Raw genomic sequence first — 20,214 nt, 5'->3', positions numbered from 1 at the left:
GTGCAATTTGATCTGTACACACACACACATATATATACACACATATATAGTAAACTACACACACACACACACACACACACACACACACACACACATAGTTTCCAATCTTTGTTTTTGTGTGAGATCAGGACATGAACTTGATACTTTTGCTAGCATTCTACCAACTAAGCCATGCATGCCTCTAACTCCTGAAATGATTTTTGAAGAATATTTTCTTGAATTAGGGGTTCAATGTTTGTTCTTCCTTTACTTTCCATTATTTTACCAAGCATGGATAGTATATGTATGGCATTACTTTTATTCTTTATATATGGCTGAGAATGTGGCTTAGTGGTAGAGTGCTTGTCTAGTATGCATAAAGCTTTGGGTTCAATTCCTCCTACCACATACCCAGAAAAGGCTGGAAGTGGCATTGTGGCTTAATTGCTAGCCTTGAGGCTCAGGGATAGTTGTTTTTCTCACTAGAGATGTAGCATACTGGTTGTGTGTTTATGTCAAGCATGCATCAAGACCCAGGTTTGGAGACCAGAGGAAGATGGCGGACATTTAGCTGGGCTATGTTTTTGCAGTTTTGCGGTTCAGGGAATAATTCACTACAGGGAAATCACACCAAGTGAGACATAAAGGTACAGAGATTCTGCCTAAGGAGAAAAAATTCAGGCAGTTTGCACCTGAAGACAGACATAAGCACAAGTGGATGCCACAGCAGCTGGTGACTGATGTGGAACTGGCTAGACAAAGCTGGAACAAACGTGCCAGAGAGCAAGGGCCACATCTCTTCACCCACAGCCAGCATTGACTGGATGATTAGGAGTGGAATTCCACATTCTGCTGGCCACTGTCAGGCAGGGATTGCGATGGGCCAAAATGCCAAGGGAAAACCTTGAGTATCCCCACTCCTTCCCACCCAACAGCTCAGGGAAGACAGCCCTTCCCTGTCCGCCACTGGAGAAGAAACCCATATTTGATTCTGGCATAGACTTCACCATAACAGGTAGCAGATAACTCGGGACACAAAGCAACAGACAGCACTATTTTTGTCCAAGGCAAGGATTCAGATTCAGACCTGTGAGAGTCGGATCCACCCAGCAGAAGGTTGCCCAACCCAGGAGGAGGGAAATCCTCACAGGTCCAGGGCAGATCAACCTTTACTACCTTTTGAACCCAGATAGGAATCCACAACCCCCTGCAGGCAACAAAGGAATTCCACCCATACCTCAACCAAACTGGTAGCACAGCTGGCTGCAGGAATCTCACTAAAATTCATTAAAAATAAATAAATAAAAACTGGACAAGCTATAAAAGCTGAGGGAGGATCCAGGTTAGAGGCCCAAAGGGGCTCCCTTTTGGGAAAGGCCACTAACTCCAGACAGGCCAAAACCCAAACCACACCCAAGCTCAGTCCCAACAGGAACAAACTATAGTCTACAGCCACCTCCTCCCCACAAGACAAAGGAAAAAAAAAGAAAGCAGCTCATGCTTTTTCTGGGGAAAAGGTCGCAAAATCCCCAAGCCTTTAAAGCAGAACTTTTTTCTGATCACCCAAACAAACTGATTTGAGAAACCAACCAAGCAACAGGAAAAACAAACCACTACAAGCAAATCAAAGCTGCCATCATGGGACTGGAAAGCAGACTTAGGGGAGTCATAAGAGCCTCCCCAAATAAATAGAAGATATTTTATTCTCTTTCCTTTTTCCCCAATTATATTTTTTAATTTCTTAAAAAGATTGGTTCATCTTCTTTTTATTTTTTGCAACTAGTCTTACTGTTTCCTTCTGTCAGATTTTTATGTCTTTGTAGTTTTGTTTTCTTGTTTTTTTATTTTGCAACAATCCTCTTTTTTTTTTTTTCCTTCCTCATTGTTGTTCTGTTCACAACTGGATACACAACCTACGGTGACCACAAGGCTTGTTCCATAACTGTGTATAGATTTAATTCAGAGAATAAATTGATCACCTAATTCCCTACTGCACAATATTAGTATTCTTAATTTTAGTATTAGTTCTTCATATGTACATAATTGTAGTATTTTTTATTTTATGTATATCTTTTCTTCTTTTCTTTTTTTTGTTTATTTTGTTTCTTATAATTTTTCTTCTCTCTTTCTCACTGAGAAGTTAGGTTATAACTTTCCTTCCTCTTTTCCTTTCCTTTGCTACATTGCTCTAATCTGAATATTCTCCTCCTATATTTCATTTTATATCTTAATCTTTCCTCTAACTACACTCCAACCCATTTACAATTATTTCTACTCCTTCATTCTCTCTTCAATTTCTTAACTCTGTTCATTCCCAAGTGTGAAACATTGAGCTAGACTCCATCTGTAGTCAGTGAGACTGTGGCAAAGTAGCAAAGGGAGTTATCCCTTCAGCCCAAACCATTCTAAACCTCATAAGATAGCTACTCACTGATTATAACTGCTTATAATCCCTACTTCTGAAACACAATACCTCTCACCTGACAAAGATAAGCAGAGATAAATAAGGGAACACCTATCTATGATTGCTAAAATCAGTGCAGATACTGCCTGGGTGTGGATTTTGTCTTAAAACTGTGCTCAGTGGTGGTATCGGGTCTACTTACATATCCAATAAAAGAGAGCAAGGCTGAAATACCTATTTAGATTGTGTACCTCCAAAGTCCACACAACCTCAGGGCTCTGAGTTGGTGCTTAGCTTAAAATTATGTTCTGGTAAGAGACTCCAAAAAAAGGAGCTATATATTAAAGACACCCACCTTTGAAGAGAACACACACAAATAAAAATCAGAGATGAGAAACTTCACCAGAGAAGGAACCAAGATTCAGAACATTATACAGGAATACTTCTCAAACTTTATGCTGTAAGTTTGAGAATCTGGAAGAAATGGATAAATTTCTATCAAATATTGACCTGAAAAATTTAAACCAATTTAACAAACCCATATCAAGCATCAAAATAGCAGCAGCAATAACAGAAGCCAAGAAAAGCCCAGGATCAGATGGGTTCACTGCTGAATTATACAAGGCCTTCAAAGCAGAATTCACACCAATACTCCTACAAATCATCAATGAAATTGAAAAATGAAAGTTTACTACCAAACTCCTTCTATGAAGCCATCATAACCTTCATCCAAAAACTAGACAGATACTCATAACAGAAAGAGAGCTATGGACCTCTTTCTTTGATGAACATCAATGCAAAACTTTTCAACAAAATTCTGGCCAATCGACTTCAACAAGTCATCAAAAGAATCATACACCATAATCAAACAGGATTCATTCCACGGATGCAAACCTGGTTCAATATGTGCAAATCAATTCATCACATCCAGATCAAGGTAAGAGTTACATAATTATCTTAATAGACATAGAAAAAGCATTTGACAAGATCCACCATCCTTTTATGATGAAAACTCTGGTGAAGCTAGGAACCAATACAAAGTGTATGACAAACCTACAGACAGCACTATAATTAATGGTGAAAAGCTAAAGCCATTTCTTCCAAACTCAGGAATGAGGGAAGGATGTCCACTGTCTCCAATTCTTTTGAATTTCAATTTAGTAGTAGAATGCCTAGCTAGAGCAATAAGACAAGATGCAAACATAAAGGGGATCCAAATAGGGAAAGGTGAAGTAAAACTCTCCCTCTGTGCAGATTACATGATCTTGTATAGAAAGAACCCCATGGACTTCACTCCCAAGTTACTCAAGCTGATTTAAAACTTTGGCAAAGTAGTAGGGTATAAAATTAACCCTCAAAAAGCAATGGCTTTTCTGTATGCCAATAATGAGAAGAGCGCAGCTGAAATCAAGAAAGCAACTCTTTTGTAATAGTTCCACAAAAAATAAAATACCCAGGAATTAACAACTAAAGATGTAAAGGACCTCTATGATAAAAACTTTAAAAACCTGAAAAAGCAAATTAAAGCAGAACTAAAAAGTGGAAAAACGTCCCATGCTCCTGGATTGGGAGGATTAACGTTGTGAAAATGGCAATACTGTCAAAGACTATCTAGAAATTCAATGCAATACCCATAAATATCCCAACCTCATTCTTTAATGAAAAAGAAGAATCAATCCAAATATTCATATGGAACAATAAAAAAAATCCCGAATAAAATAATCCTTAGCAGAAAGAACAGTACTGGAGGATAACTATACCAGACCTCAATCTCTACTACAAGGACATAATAATCAAAACTGCTTGATACTGGTGCAAGAATAGCCCTGAAGACCAATGGAATAGAACTGAAGATCCAGAAATGAACCTGAAGACCTATAGCCACTTAATTCTCAATAAGGGAACAAACAATATTAGAATGGAAGACACCCTCTTCAGTAAATGGAGCTGGCAAAAAAGGTTAAACTCCTGTAGAAAACTAAAATTAGATCCTTATATATCACTCTGCACCAGAATCAACTCCAAATGGATCAAAGGCCTCTAAGTAAAACTGGACACCCTGAAAACATTACAAGAAGGAACAGGAGAAACTCTAGGGATCCTTGGCACAGGCAGAAATTATCTTAATAAAAACCCAGAAACACAACAAATCAAAGAAAGGTTGGACAAATGAGATTGCACGCAACTGCAGAGATTCTGCATGGCAAAGGACATAGCTAGCAAGATCAATAGAAAGCCCAGGGATGGGGAGAAGAGCTTCACTAGCCATACAGTGGACAGGAGTCTAATATGTAAAATATACTTAGAACTCAAAAAATTAAACCCCCAACAACAAATCCTCAAAGAAACAACTGCCCAATAAAATAAGTGGGCTAAAGACTTAAAAAGAGACTTCTCTGAAGAAGAAATAAGAATGGTCAATAGACACATGAAGAAATGCTCAATTTCTCTGGTCATAAAAGAAGTGCAAATTAAAACCACATTGAGATTCCACTTCACCCCAGTTAGAAGGGCTATAATCAAGAAATCTAATAACAACAGATGCTGGAGGGGATGTGGCCAAAAGGGAACCTTACTGCATTGTTGGTGGGAGTGTAAACTTATTCAACCACTTTGGAAAGTAGTATGGAGGTTTCTCAAAAGACTCCACATAGAGCCCCCCATATGAACCAGCAACCCCACTTTTGGGCATTTACCCAAACGATCAAAACAAGGGTATACTAAAGCTACCAGCACAACTATATTTATTGCAGCATTATTTACCATAGCTAAGATATGGAACCAAACCAGATGCCCCTCAGTAGATGAATGGATCAAGAAAATGTGATATATATATATTTATACATGCACACACACACACACACATACACACACACACACACACACACACACACACACACACACACACACACACACACACACACATGAATTCTATGCTTCCATCAGAAAAATAACACTGCCCCATTTGTTAGGAAATGGAAAGATTTGAAAACATCATACTAAGAAAAGTAAACCAGTTCCAGAAAATTTAAGTCCCATGATTTCCTTATTTGCAGTAATGAGTGTACATATTGGATAATCATCAGATGAGCTGAAAAACTCAAAATCTTTGTACATATGACCATATAAGATTATGCTAAGTGATATGTTCCCCTAGATATGGACACAAGAGGTCTGTCTTTGTTGTTATTGCTTTAAACATACATACAATTTATTTGTTTCCTTTGTATGTTCTTCCCCCTATGGCATATCCCCTGTTGTCACTGTACTTGGTGTTGGTACCCTGCATCTTGTATATACATTTGTCTAATCTGGGGCAGGGGGAAGGGAAATAACAAAACGGTGACACAAGGACACAGTATGATCCATTGCAACAGTGATACCCACAGGACTGTATATTCGAAATGAACTTTACAACTTCGAGCAGGGGGCAGGGTTGGGAGGAGAGGAGTGTGGGAGGTTGGAGAGGGAAGGGATAGTGAGACAACAAGGGAAGGTGTAACAATGATCGACAAGTAATGTACTCATTGACTTACTCATGTATCTATTACCTCTCTGTAGACCATCTTTCAAATAAATGCAATTTTTAAAAGAAGACTTAGGTTTAATAAGTTGTTCCTATTTCACTTTTTATTTTTCTCTGAGACATTTACTTTTTTCTACATTTAATCAGCATCATAGTTTTTCAGTTTTACTACTATAGAATATGTCATCTCCATTATGCTTTCATAACTTTTCATGTACTGTGTCTTTTTCTAAAAATTGCTTTTTTGTATGAGGCCACAATTTTGATCTGTTTATTAGAAATACTTTCTTAAAAGGCTAATAATATTTTCTATTATAAAGTTAGTGTTTAATATTTTCTTTTCCATGTTGACCAAACTATTTGCTTTAGTTAGGGTTGTAAGGGGGAATAATTTTGTCATGTTTCTGTATGCATATGATATACATTGATAAAACTTATTTCTGTGTGTTCCTCATTCTCCCTTCTCTGTTCCTCAATCTCCATTGATTTCATTGTTCCATTTTATCAAATGTACATATTTACATAATGTATTTTTGACCATATTCATCCTTTTGCACCTTTTCTGTACATCAACTCCTATCCCATGCTTAAGGCAAAAACTGTTTAATGTTTATTTCATATTTTTGTGTGGTCTTATTTTTCAAAAGGGATTCTCAACATGGTATTAAACACATCATACACAGAGATTTAATCAGATTGACCCCTTTGCTTGCTCTCACTTTTCACATCCTCCACCCCTATTATTCAACACATTTCATTGTTTTATTTTGCTGGCTTTACTCACAAATACAACATATTTAATTTTATGGACATTAATTTTCTTCAAATACTAAAAATTAGTATGGTTTTGAAAACTTTTCTTATAAAAATTTCTCACTCTTTCTATTTTCCTATGTTAAAATGACTGCAGTTTCTTAGAGTCTATTCCTCTTCATTCATATGGCTTCTTTCTTTGCTGTCTCTGCCCTGGTTAAATTTGATGATACTCTCATAACTTTAATCTCAGGACAAGGCATGTCATAGAAGTCAACTCACACACATCAACCATGAGACTATAAAGAATTTAGATATATGTGTATTTTTATGTGTGTATTGTAACTCTTAATAACAATGTTAAAAATATGAAAACATTTTAATACATATACTTCCAAAGTTTCTGTGTATGTGTTGTTTAAAAAATAAAATACATTCTGATTGATTCAGATTATTCATTGTAAATGACAGCAACTTATCAAATATGTCTTGTAATACACATACTTATTTTCAACTTTCTTTCTTTCTTTCTTTCTTTCTTTCTTTCTTTCTTTCTTTCTTTCTTTCTTTCTTTCTTTTTCTTTCTTTCTTTCTTTCTTTCTTTCTTTCTTTCTTTCTTTCTTTCTTTCTTTCTTTCTTTCTTTCTTTCTTTCTTTCTTTCTTTCTTTCTTTTTTTTTTGCTGGTCCTGAGGCTTGAACTCTGGGCTTTAGGGAAGGTGGCTCAGTGGTAGAGTGCTTGCCTTGCATGCATGAGGCCTTGAGTTCGATTCCTCAGCACCACATATGCAGAAAACAAGCCAGAAGTAGAGCTGTGGCTCAAGTGGTAATGCCCTAGCCTTGAGCTGAAGAGCTGAGGGACAGTGCTCAGGCCAAGAGTTCAAGCCCCACAATTGGAAAAAAAATAGAAATCCCTGAGATTTTTTTGCTCAAAGCTAGTGCTCTACCACTTGAGCCACAGAGCCACTGCCAGTTTTTTAAAATTTTTCTTTTTTTATAAATTTGATTTTATGGTATTGTAAGGGTCATGTTAGAGCATTTACAGTTACATAAGTAAGGAATATATTTCTTGTTGAACATTGTTACTGCCTCCTTTGTTTTTTTTCCCCCACTTTCCCTCCCCCTGAGATGAGAATCTCATGGACTTTCTTATCCAGGCTGGCTTGAACTTTGATACTGGGATTTCAGACTATCAAGTACCTAGGATAATAGGTGTGAGCTGCTGCTCACACTCACCTCAAATTATTTTATTTCATTTCATAAATTAAATTGTTAATAATGTGGTATTTTCTGTAAAACCAAAACCACTAAAATATCAAAATTTTTCTTTATTGATCAATCAAATTATTATTAAGACATACATGGTAGTAGATATTCCCATTCCTTGTTTGGTATTTGTGTGAGGCTTAGATGTACTAAATTTGCAGGTTGTTTTATATAATTCACTGTCATAATCATAGTTAGACACCTTTATAAATTGCTGGATCAACTCTGGGAATTTCTTAATGTCACATTAATTTTTCGATAGCTTGTAGAGATTCCATGGATTATTCAATTACTTCATTTATGAAAAATGTCAAGGAATAGGGACGTCACTACTGTAGGAGTACATTTGCCAAGCTAGCAGAAGGTCCTGAGCATAATCTCTTGTACAGATAAAGAAAAGAAAAATCTGGTAATTTGACAACCAAAGTTAGCAGTATTAGAATCTCAATGAAATGGTAAAATTTAGTGTAAAACATAGTTAATTATGCATTGTAAAATTAAATGGTAAACTCACTTAGATAATGGATTTTTTAATTAGATAAAAATGTAGACACTGTGAATACATTTAAAAACTATTGAGTTTGAATATATTTTTTCAAAGTCCACCTATGACTTTATCTTGTTGATTTGAAAACATAGACCAATCATGATTTTTTGATAAATATGAACTTTCACATGGCTATAACACATAATATAACATCAAAATGTTTCAAAATGAATTGTATTTTACAGGAGTCCTCTATCACCTTTGAATACTTTCATAGCCTTCAAAGAAAGCGATGTTTTTATATTAGGCTACTGTTTTGCTATAAGAGAAAATCTAAATGAAAGACGTTGTCAACCAAAGCTTGTATCTTACTCATTTTCTTATTTTTGTCTACATCAGAGTGATTATATCTGTCTTTGTAGATGTCATTTAAAGTACATTTGAAACATTGTGTTGTGACAGCACAGTTTAGACAATCAGTGATGAACCATTATTGACTTTTTTCATTTTTGTGAAATTATTATCTTTTGCTGAGTGTTTCTTCATGTGAACATTTAAGAATACAACAAATCACTCTGGCTTCATTGTGGATGCAGAGTGAATAATGAATGATCATTCCCAAGCTTGATTTGTATTTCTCAGTTATTATCCCCTTCAATGGTATAATAGTAGAGGAAAAAATAGTTAAACAAGTAATATTATTACAAGCATTTCATTTTCAATGAGGAGACTAAAGTATGTCTTTCAAAGGAGCTTTGAAATTCTATGTTAAGAAAGCATGCTGGGTTATTGTTATTAAAAGGAGATGGGCAGTAATTATTTCAATAATACTAGCAAGAGGCTGACCTGGGATAATAGCAAAAACAAAAACAAAACAAAACAAAAAACAATGGTTATGTTGCTGAAACCGAAATGAAGATATATCAAAATCCTCTAGATTACTCAGTGTTTCATATATGCTTTGATATTTTGAGAAATCACTCATATTTTATTGCAATAGATCTATCCTTTCATTGAAATAATGATGCAAAGGAACATTAAATAATTATAGTGATAATACTAAAGTATGGTATCTATTGCTATTACAATGCCTTAACTTTTACTTTACATTCCCTGTAAGTAGATTGTGTCTTTCTTCACCCTATTCCTATAGGGTGAGAAATTGATAGTTTTTTTCAAACAATCACATTAACTATCTGTTACCCCTTGTACTTAGGTCAATTGTCTCAATCTTGAAATGGAAACTAACTCTTCCGTGATATGAAATTCAGTCTTTCTAATTACATATTTTTCTCAGAAACATTTAATTATACTTAGTAAAAAGCAGACAAACATGACAAGAATGTCTGTGCACAGATATGGACCTTCTGGAAATAAAAATGTTGCAAGAGATTTTCTGAGGAAATGTTCCAACAGAAATTTTCCATTTTTCCCACATATTAGAACAGAGTGGAGTGCAAAGACCATTTATTCTGTGATTTACATCTATGGTAAGATTTAAGAAGTCTATTCCAATCAGCAATTATTTTACAGCTACTTAATAATTCACAATATTTTAGTGCTTAATTTTTGTAGACTAGAGTCTTTGATCTGACCAAAGTAAACTTTGTTTACTAGTTTGGCCACTAAACTTATCTAAATTCCTCTTGCCCTGACTTTTAATTTGACTGTTATTCATAGACCTTGTGACTCTGATAAGTTAAATGACTAAGTGACACCCTTCTTTTGTAACAAGGTGATGATTACAACACAACTGTGAAAAATAACAGAGGTAAAAAATATAAAAAAGCTAACACATAACCTCATATATACTAAATAATACCTGCAATTGTTTTTTACACAGCTTGAACAGGCCATTTTTACATACTTTTTCTTCACTTTTCAAGATGAATTACTATGTATTTGTCTAACATTTCAGTATAGATCTTAAAGAAATTTTAAAATGTTTAGGTAGAAGCTTGTTCTTAATGAAAGGTTGTTGAAGTATTTGTTTAATCATCTGGAATCCCATGACTTTGTAATGGGAGGTAGTAGAATTTAGATTTTACAACTCCCAGTAAAGGATTCCTTCTTATTTGCTATAGGAAAAGGTCTAATCAGAGTGTGCACTTACTACCTAGGACACAATTATGCCGATTCAAGGTACAGACAAAGCAATACAAATAGCAGATTTGTTGTTTTATTTTCATAATCATTAGAGGTGTCCAAAGTAGATTTTCTTCTACGCCGTTTTGTTTTCTGTTTTCCATCATAAGACTAATTAGGAATGAGAAAGGGCTAAAACTAGCATTTTGGTATGAAAAATAAATTTTGTTCTATCTGACAGCTATAAATTCTGGAATATATTCCATGAAAGTGATAGACCAAATTTTCAAGACATTATTTGTAAACCAATGTGGTATCATTCACTGCCATTGTATTGTCCTCCTTAATGTAGATTGTAATCTAATCTCTAGCTCTTTCAAAATACATTCATTTATTTTTATTTTGTCATTATCCCACATGCATATGCTTCACTGACATATTAAAAAAGAAATAAAATGTCATTAAGATCATAGCATATCTTTGAACTGATTTTGTTGGGCTTTGAGCTAGATTGTATGATTTGAGCTCTCCATTGTGTCAATTATTGTTCACTTAGTCCATTTGTTAACTATTTGCATACCACCCAACATGTTTACTTTATAGATTTATAGGTACATTCTTTCTACATCAAATGAGGGAAATAATGCAGAAGTTTCTCTGGGTCTGGTTACTTCACTTAGTATAAGTTTTTCCAAGATTTCCACTTATTTATGAATGATACAGGATCATTCTTTCTAATTGCTGAGAAAATTTCCATTGTGTATATATACACCACATTTTGATATATTAGTCCAGGAGCATCTGGGATATGGTAAATACTGCTGCAATGAAGCCGGGTACTGGTGGCTCACACTTGAACTCCTAGCTACTCAGGAGCTCTGAGGATCCTGGTAAGAAGCCAGCCTGGGCAGGAAAGTCTGTGAGACTCTTATCTCCAATAAACTATCCAGAAAAGGTCAAATGTGGCACTGTGGCACAAGTGATAGAGACTATCCTTGAAGACAAAGAGGCTCAAGATCAGCACACAAGCCCTGAGTTTAAGCCCCAGGACTGGCTAATAATAATAATAATAATGATGATGTTAATAATAATAATGCAATGAACATGGTTGTGTCAGTGGCCTACCTACAACATCAGCACCAGAAAATTGGGATAGTGGGATAGCAACAAGGGAAAGTGATTAATAAATGAAGGGGGGAAATGATGGACAAACATAGTCAATGATTCATTGTATATACACAAATTAAGAAAAGTAAGGGAAGCGAGTGAATTAAAGGTGGGTGAGAATATTAAAGAGAACATCATTGTCCAGGATGCATTGTATTCATAAACTGCTATGTAAAATGGCATCTCCTTTGTGGAACTACTTAAAGATAATAAAAATTTAAAAAGATCATGCTGTAATGTACTGAGTAAACACAAAGGACATACATTGCAGAGAGTGGTCTTATTTTCAGAAATACTAAGGAAGGTCTCTAAAATATTTATCTTCTAAGAAAAATCTCAGTCATTCTAATTGATTTCATTGTATTTATGGGTTTGTGTTTATGCCAAAGTCGTTTCTTCTATACTCAACTATCATTGCCATTGTCCTCTCAGTTTGACTTCTTGCTGCTGAGGGAACAACCTTGTCACCATCACAAAGTAGGGGAATATCTTTGTTCTTTAACTTTTCTTTCTGAACCCTGATGGATTCCTACATTAATGTTAATGCTTTGACAGGGGAAAATTCAAATATACTTATACAAATCATGCTTTGAAAGATTTTTTCTCATCTCCATTCAGGACATTGTTGTATGCAATATGTATTAAAATGAATGAAATACTTATCTGAAGATCCACAATATCAAGTAATATTATTTGAAGTTTTATAAATAGAAGTAAGGATGTCAGCAATATTAAGTTATTAAACATAAATATACAGTTGGTGAATTGAAAACTCAGACACTTACACTTACATTCTGACAATTACACAGATCCTGGCCATGAGTGCTTTGTAAATAATAGTTATCTAATAAGGATTTATTACAAATAACTTGAATAGAATTGCAATTTAGAGTAACATATAGTTTAATGTGGCTGGAAAGCTTCACAATGTGCATGAAGTTAATTGGTTGATAGATGCTGTAGTTTAAAGTCCTTCCCTAGAGAAGAATTGCAGATGTTGTTGTTAGACTTAATTGCTTCCATTTTCACCAGCAAACTTAATACAAAGAACAGAGTTAAGATTATCAAGTTTGTGGATGACATATTTAGCAAAATATATAATATAGAAGAGTTACTGAATTTAATAAACTTGATGAGCAGAAATAAGTAAATCTACAGTGATGAACCAGGCACTGAGTCATGCCAGTAAATCCATCTATTCACAAGGAGGAGAAAGGAGGAGGAAGCAGAAAAGATTACTGCTAGTGGTCAGTTCAGAGAGAATGTTCATAAGACCACGTTGCAACCAATAGCTTGACACAGTGCCATATTCCCAGCTACAGCGCAAAACATAAATAGAAATACTGTCGTTCAGACTGGCCCCAGAAAAAAAAGTGAAAATGTAATAAATAACTTAAACAATTAAAAAAAACTGGATATCTGGATAAAGTGGTAAAGTGCTTATCCAGGAAGTAAAAATCCCAGAGATCAAACTCTAAAACTAGGCCTCTGCTATCAGAAAAGAAAATGAAAAAGAAGCTAAAGAAAAAACCCTACAGTGATGGACTATTAGGTTATGAGACTAATCTGCAAACTATATAAGATAGATAAAACTCATTAAGAGCTGCTTAGATAAAACACACATTATTGTTTACTTAAGATCAATATAAATCACAAAATATCAGTCTGAATCATAATAAGCTCTCAGGTCATATATGTGTATGCTTCATATTCATTTTTCCCATTATTTATTCATTAAATAAATATGTGAATGCTGTATATATATGAGGCCTTGCATTAATGTTTTTAGATACCTCAGTGAACAAGTCTTTGCTCCTGCTTCATAGAACTTACTACCCAATTTGTTTCATCCTTTATGCTTATCCCATTCCATAGATTGGATTTAGCATATTCTCTCATTTTATGAATTCATTTAATGTTTTTCCCCATGGCAGTTCTGTTTTTACCCTGCTTAATTCTGTGTGTATGAACAGATCTCCTACATGCCCTGACTCTTTCTTATTCAAGAATAATTTGTCTATCTAGTGCATTATTCTATATACTGGCGAGATTGCAAAGAAAGGATAGGTACTTACTTTTATATTCATTCTTTCTACAATGTCAAATGTTAAATATTTGCAGAAAAACTATGAATAAAAATTAAGACCTACTGCAAAATTCTCTGACAGTACATAAGTAAGGAGGAGGGTCTTAAATTCTCTGAGCAATAGTATTTTGTGCAAGCCCTAAAATGTAACTACAAAATAACCAAATGAAATACCAAAATACCAAATGAAGGGATTAGAAGCTAATATTGAATGTGTGTAAACTGCATATGTGAAGACATTGAGATGCTAACTTTATGTTGCTCCTCTTCTTACAGATGTCTCATAGACAGGTCAAAATGTAACATGTCTAAAAGTGGATTTATTTTTTCTCCACACTTCACACTTTCCCTTCTATTTCAATTCTCTGTTCTACTCATCTAGTCAATTTTGTGTGTTCTGTTCTTCCTGCAACATGTCTCAATTCGGTCTCATTTTACATTACTTCAGATTAGCTCCCCTTTATTGCCTGTAAGCCAATCTAAAGGTAATTGTGTTGCCAAATTGTTTTGCTTGTACTACTTTCCTCTTCATAGTTGAAAGTTTTGAAGTATTCAGAAAATACTCTTTCCCCTCGTTAAAACTCTTCACTTTTTTGTCACTTATCGAATAGTTAGCTTTGTATTGGCTATCTAAGGGCCTTCATGATTTATGGATACCTCTTTAATCTTCATGTTTCAATGACTCTTACTTTTACATCCCAGATACAGTGAGATGAAAATGCTAGAGTTTCCTATTAAAACAATTTCTTCTTTAAATGCTTTCTAACTTTCCATTCTTATTCTCAAGATTTTTAATGCTTTTGTTGGCTAGGACAATAAACGGTGTTGAGCAAACATTGTAAGAGGATATTTTAAAAATAGAAGGAAATAAGGGAGACCACAGGATCTATGTTTCTTTGGGCCTGGCTTACTTCACTTAATATAATTTTTTCCAAGTCTTTCCATTTACTAACAAATGGGGAGATGTCATGTCTGGGACAAGCAGAAAAGGTCAAAAGCTATATACATATGATGTTAATCAAAATGAGCCCCAAGTTAGGGACACAAGTGGTTTCTTCTTTCTTGGTATTGATTCTAACATATTTATAACGTACCATGTGAATTTTGGTTTCTTTGTATGTTCCTCCCCCACGGTATAATCCCTGTTTTCACTGTATATTGTATATACACTTCTCTAATTTGGAGAGGGGAAGGAAAAAACCAAAATGCTTAAATAGGGATACAAGTTGACCCATTGTAACAATGAGATGTACAAGACACTATGCTGAAAAACAAACTTTACAATTTAGGTGGGGTGGGGGAGTGGGGTGAGTGTAGTTGTGGAGGTGGGAGGGAAAGGATGGTAGGGAAAAAACAGGAGGAGGCAACAATGATTGTTAAGAAATGTACTCATTACCTTGTTCATGTAACTGTAACCCCTCTGTACAGTATTTTTACAATAAAAAACTATTAAAAAGAAAAGGAAATAGAGGATGGGAGGGAAGAAGTAAATACATGGAAAGAAAATAAGTTTAAGATGATTTAAAAAGAATGTTTAAACCATATGTTGATGCATATATCTGTAATCCAAATATCTTGAGGGGCAGAAAGATGGAAAGATTGTTACTTTGAGGCCAGATGATGGAAGAATATACACAGCCAAACTCGGTTTCAGAACGAAAATCAAGAGCAAAAGTTTAGGAAGTGGCTCAATTGGTTAAAAAAAAAAGCAGCCCCCCCAAAATAACCCAGAAACAATATAATCTGGCCTATGGATTGCTCCCAAATACCACAAAGAATACTGAAGAATTCTTACTGAGCTCTTAATTAAAAAATAATGGCTTAGCTTCTTATTAGTTACTATGGGAAAATATCTATTTTGCTACTGTCAGAAAACTATTAGAGAGTTTCTTTGTTTTATTTGGTTTCATTTTTTGTTTTCTGACTTTAAATTGCATAGTGTTTTCCTGTGAGGAGAGTAACAAAAGTAATTTTAGTTCATATTTTATAACTACATAGTGAATTTGGAAGAAAATGTTGTACTGTTTGTGTTTCAAGGATAGAGAAACTGGGAAACAGTAAGTAATTAGTCTCTTGGTACCATCGCTATGTGGCTGGCATCTGAGTTGGGACAAAAAACTGGATACTTATTCAGAATTTATTCTCTTAAATATTTTTGCAATTTTTAGTTACAGCAAAAGCTATTTTTCTATTACAATATTTCAACCTCATTTAAGAAGCATGTAGCAATATGTGATGTGTAATGGTGGAAATTCTGTAGGTAAACTATCTGCCATTGAAAAAATATATCCTTTGATAACATTGTTAGGATAAGGTTTTAGGTTAAAAACACAAATTAATTTGTTTTTGTTAATCACTTTGATAATTTCTTAGTGTACAATGTACTTTATTTGCTATTTAATTGCAAATAATCCTTATTGTTAATGAATATTTTAAGTTGTACATATTTGTAGGTAGACAGGCTTCTTTCCAATGCAGAAATATTTGGAGATAAAGGAAGTATGTTAACAGAGGAGAACTTATTTTGCACAATAAATAATTACTTGACATCTGTATTTCAGGAAATAAGAACAAATTGCTTTTCCTTCTTTTGTAAACACTAGGGGGTATTTACCAATCAGCAAAGGTCAACTACAATATTGGCATAATTTTAAAAAGGAAATAAAATATGAAAATATTATTTCCACGAGAAGATTCTAATGCATTTGGTTGTGATAGTGTATTTTCTTCTAAAAATGACTGTGGAATCATAGGAATCCTTATCACACATTTTTCCTCCTTCCTGGCATGTCATTGGTTCAAAATGCCAATGTTTTAGATTCAGCCAAGTCAAAATTGACAAAGGGTGATTTTCATACTTCTTTGCCCATGGGACTAGCATTGAAGGATTCTTGTAATTCTCTATACAATTCTGGATGGAGGCTGCAGAAATGTTCACAGATGATGACAGTGTAAGCCTGCTGTTTCTCTATGGGGATTATCTATCCTATTTACTAAGGAAACATAGAATTAACTTTTAATCAAAGTGTCTGGTAAAACAATTTTGGTATATTTAGTGTCCTAGAAAACATATTTTAACTGTCCTGAAGATAATCCTTTATAACACACAATAAAATAACACAAAAATAGCAAATAATACAGTAGAAATCTTATTATCATGTCTCACAAAAGTACTTTTAAAATATTTCTCATTTCTATTAATTTATCAGGTTAATGTCACCCTAGGTATCTTATGTAGAAAACTATAATTTTAAACCAATAACTAAAGTACATTTCTTATTCAGAATTCTTATATATTTCCCTAATTTCAGAGATTTAGAAAACAATGGAAAATGGTTTATATCTAAGCATATAAAAATTTCATGGTTATTAGGAATGGTAATACTAATCATGCCACTTTGTTTTCTGAAAATGTATCTCCTTAGTTCTGCTTGCAAGATGATGTCAAATCTTGGACATTCAGGGACTATCATTATTTGATAGAGTGCATAGTTTTATTTGGTTCACTTTTTTCTGTGCATGGAACAGGACATACTGAATGTTTTGCTATTCTCAATATTTCCTTCACAATTCTCCAACTGTGCACCATTGTTTCCCAGGGCAATTTGCTATTCTACATGGCAAATTGTCACTTATTCATTATTAATCACTTTTTTAAAAAGCACAGTTTTTTTCTTTGTTATCTGATATTTCTTGGCTCTATTATGAGTTTCTGTAACTTGTTATTGGTAGCTTCTCTTTAGATGAAACTTCCAGAATCACATGAGTAGGTTGATGGAACAATATATATGTATATAAAGGGAGAAAAAGAAAAGAGTATTTGAACATTTTTCATGAATATGACATCTATATATAATTATAAATACAAAAATTAATACTTATAATAATTTTAATTGTATCTCACATTGTTATGGCTACATTATGAAGTATATGATATAATTCATGAAACATAAGAAAGTAAAAAAAGCTTTGTAAATTTTAGTACAAATTATACAGCTCAGCCACTGCCTTTTTTAAGAAAGTAATTTTTACTGGGTGTTGGTGTCTCATACCTGTAATCCTCAGGTGGCCAAGATCTGAGGATTGTGGTTCAAAGCCAGCCCAGACAGGAAAGACTACAAGAATCTTATCTCCAATTAACCACCAAAAAGGCACAAGTGATACTCTGTTTAAAGTGGGAGAGTCCTTTCATAGCAATAAAAGATCAGGAACAGTGCCAGGCCTTGAGTACAAGCCCCAAGACGAGCACATAAGAAATAAAAAAGTCATTTTTATTCATCCTGCTGAATGATCTACAAAAAAAGCTAAATATAGTTTGTTTTTAATTAAAAGGTAAAAAAGAATCAAATATTTAATTTTTCGTAGTTGTTGGATGATTCATGATTCATTTCATTAACTTTGAAATACTTTTGATTGGCAATTATTTAGCCAGACAAATTCATAAATACTCTCTATAAATGTCCTCTCCCATGGATGTTAATTTGACATTTGAAAGCATATTTAAGAATATTCAACTGTTCTTTAATTTATAATATTCAGACAAATATTGAAGAAAAACATTGGAAAGCAGTAAGTTTAGGCTCCCATTCTTGATGCCTATTGATTGTTATATATCATGTAACAACTAAAATTATCATACTGATATTTTTACATGAAAAACTACTTGACAGGATGATATTTGCAAAGAAATCCTAAGAATTATTATGCCTAAGGGCTTACCCAACATAAAGTGATGTAACATCTTGAGTAACTAAATCTGAAATTATCATCATGATTAATTTCCTTTCTTAAAGCTTGTATGTTAATATTGGTGAGCATTTTAAAGTGTTAAAATAATTTATCTCACATTTAATCCCCTTACGCACTTTTGTATCTAGTTTTTAATTTATTTTTCTATTTTTTCTCTTTGGAAAATAATCTCATTTCATTAAATCACATGATTTATTGTGAAGCATGTTGTTTAATATATTTCTGAAGATTTTTAGTTCATTATCATTTATATTCCCTTTTGCTTACACATGTACATGCATACAATAGTATTCCATATATGTGTGTTTATGTAACTATCTATATGTCTCATATACACATATGTACACTGACACCCACAGACCAACAGACCCCCCCAACCTACTCACACACATACACATCTATATGTGGTTGACACCAGAGACTTGAGCTTCCTAGGTAACCACTTTACCTGAATTACACAATTTAGCCTCTAGATATAGGGATAGACAATGGCTTCTTAAGTAGGATATCAGTGGCTCAGGAAATAAGAGCAAGTATTTGATAAATATGATTTTATCTATTTGGAAGATCAGTCATAGAAGAATAAACTATCAACAGAATGAAAATACAACACCTAGAATGGGAAATAATTTTTGTTAGATATTCATATGACAATTATTAATTTCCAGAATATTTAAAAGCTCAAAATATTAAATCAAAAAGTAAATACTTCAATAAAATCAATAAATGAACAATGGAACTGAAAAAAACTTTTTTGGCAGTTCTGTGGTTTGAACTTAAAATCTTATGGTTGCTATTCAATTGATCTACCACCTGAGTTACATTTACAGGCTTCTCAACAGAGACTTTCAAATAAAGAAATATTAATGACCAACACATTTAAAAAGTTTTCCTTTAGCCATCAGAGAAAATGCAAATTAAAAATATATTGATGGTTCACCTCACCCTCTCAAATTACCAACAACACACAAAATTAAACAAATGCTGTTGATATGTGAAAGGAAGGAGAAGGGATCTTGATCACTGCTAGTAGAATTAAAATCAGTATGGTGGTCCTTCAAAAAGGTTAAAAGTGAAACCTGAGTCTCAGTGGCTCACTTTTGTTGCCTTAGCTACATGAGATTCTGACATTGTAGAATCGTGGTTCAAGAACAGCCTGGGCATAAGTCCACAAGTTTCATCTCAATGGAACAGATTACTAGTGGTGTCATATATGTGTCATTTCAACAAGATGGTAAGTGAAAAACTGGGAAGATCATGGTCCAGGCACATGCCTGGGCATGAAAATAGACCCTTTTTCAAAAACAAACAACCACCACCATCACTATAACAACAATAAAACAGAGCATAAACAGCTTAGAGTCATAGATCACTGATAGAGAACTAGTCTAGGAAGTCCATGGTACTTTAAAAAAATTAAAAATAGAACTATACAATCTACCCAGACTACCTATAGGCATGCACCCAAAATAGTCAATGTCAGAAACATACTTATTTTATTGTGACACAATTAACGATCATTATATTAGTAAATGCAATCTGATGCCAATTAATGAAAGAATTGACACAGTGTAATGTGCATACGTAATGAAATTTTACTCATTCTACACAACCATTACCAAAAATAAAATGATGTCATTTTCTCAAAAATTGATAGACTTGGAGATCATCATATTAAGTGAAAAAATTAATTCTCAAAAGACATTTATCTCATT

This window comes from Dipodomys merriami, unplaced genomic scaffold (assembly GCF_024711535.1).
Source record: "Dipodomys merriami isolate MVZ:Mamm:240054 unplaced genomic scaffold, mDipMer1.0.p SCAF_3, whole genome shotgun sequence".
Taxonomy (NCBI): Eukaryota; Metazoa; Chordata; class Mammalia; order Rodentia; family Heteromyidae; genus Dipodomys; species Dipodomys merriami.
This window is presented reverse-complemented; position numbering follows the sequence as displayed.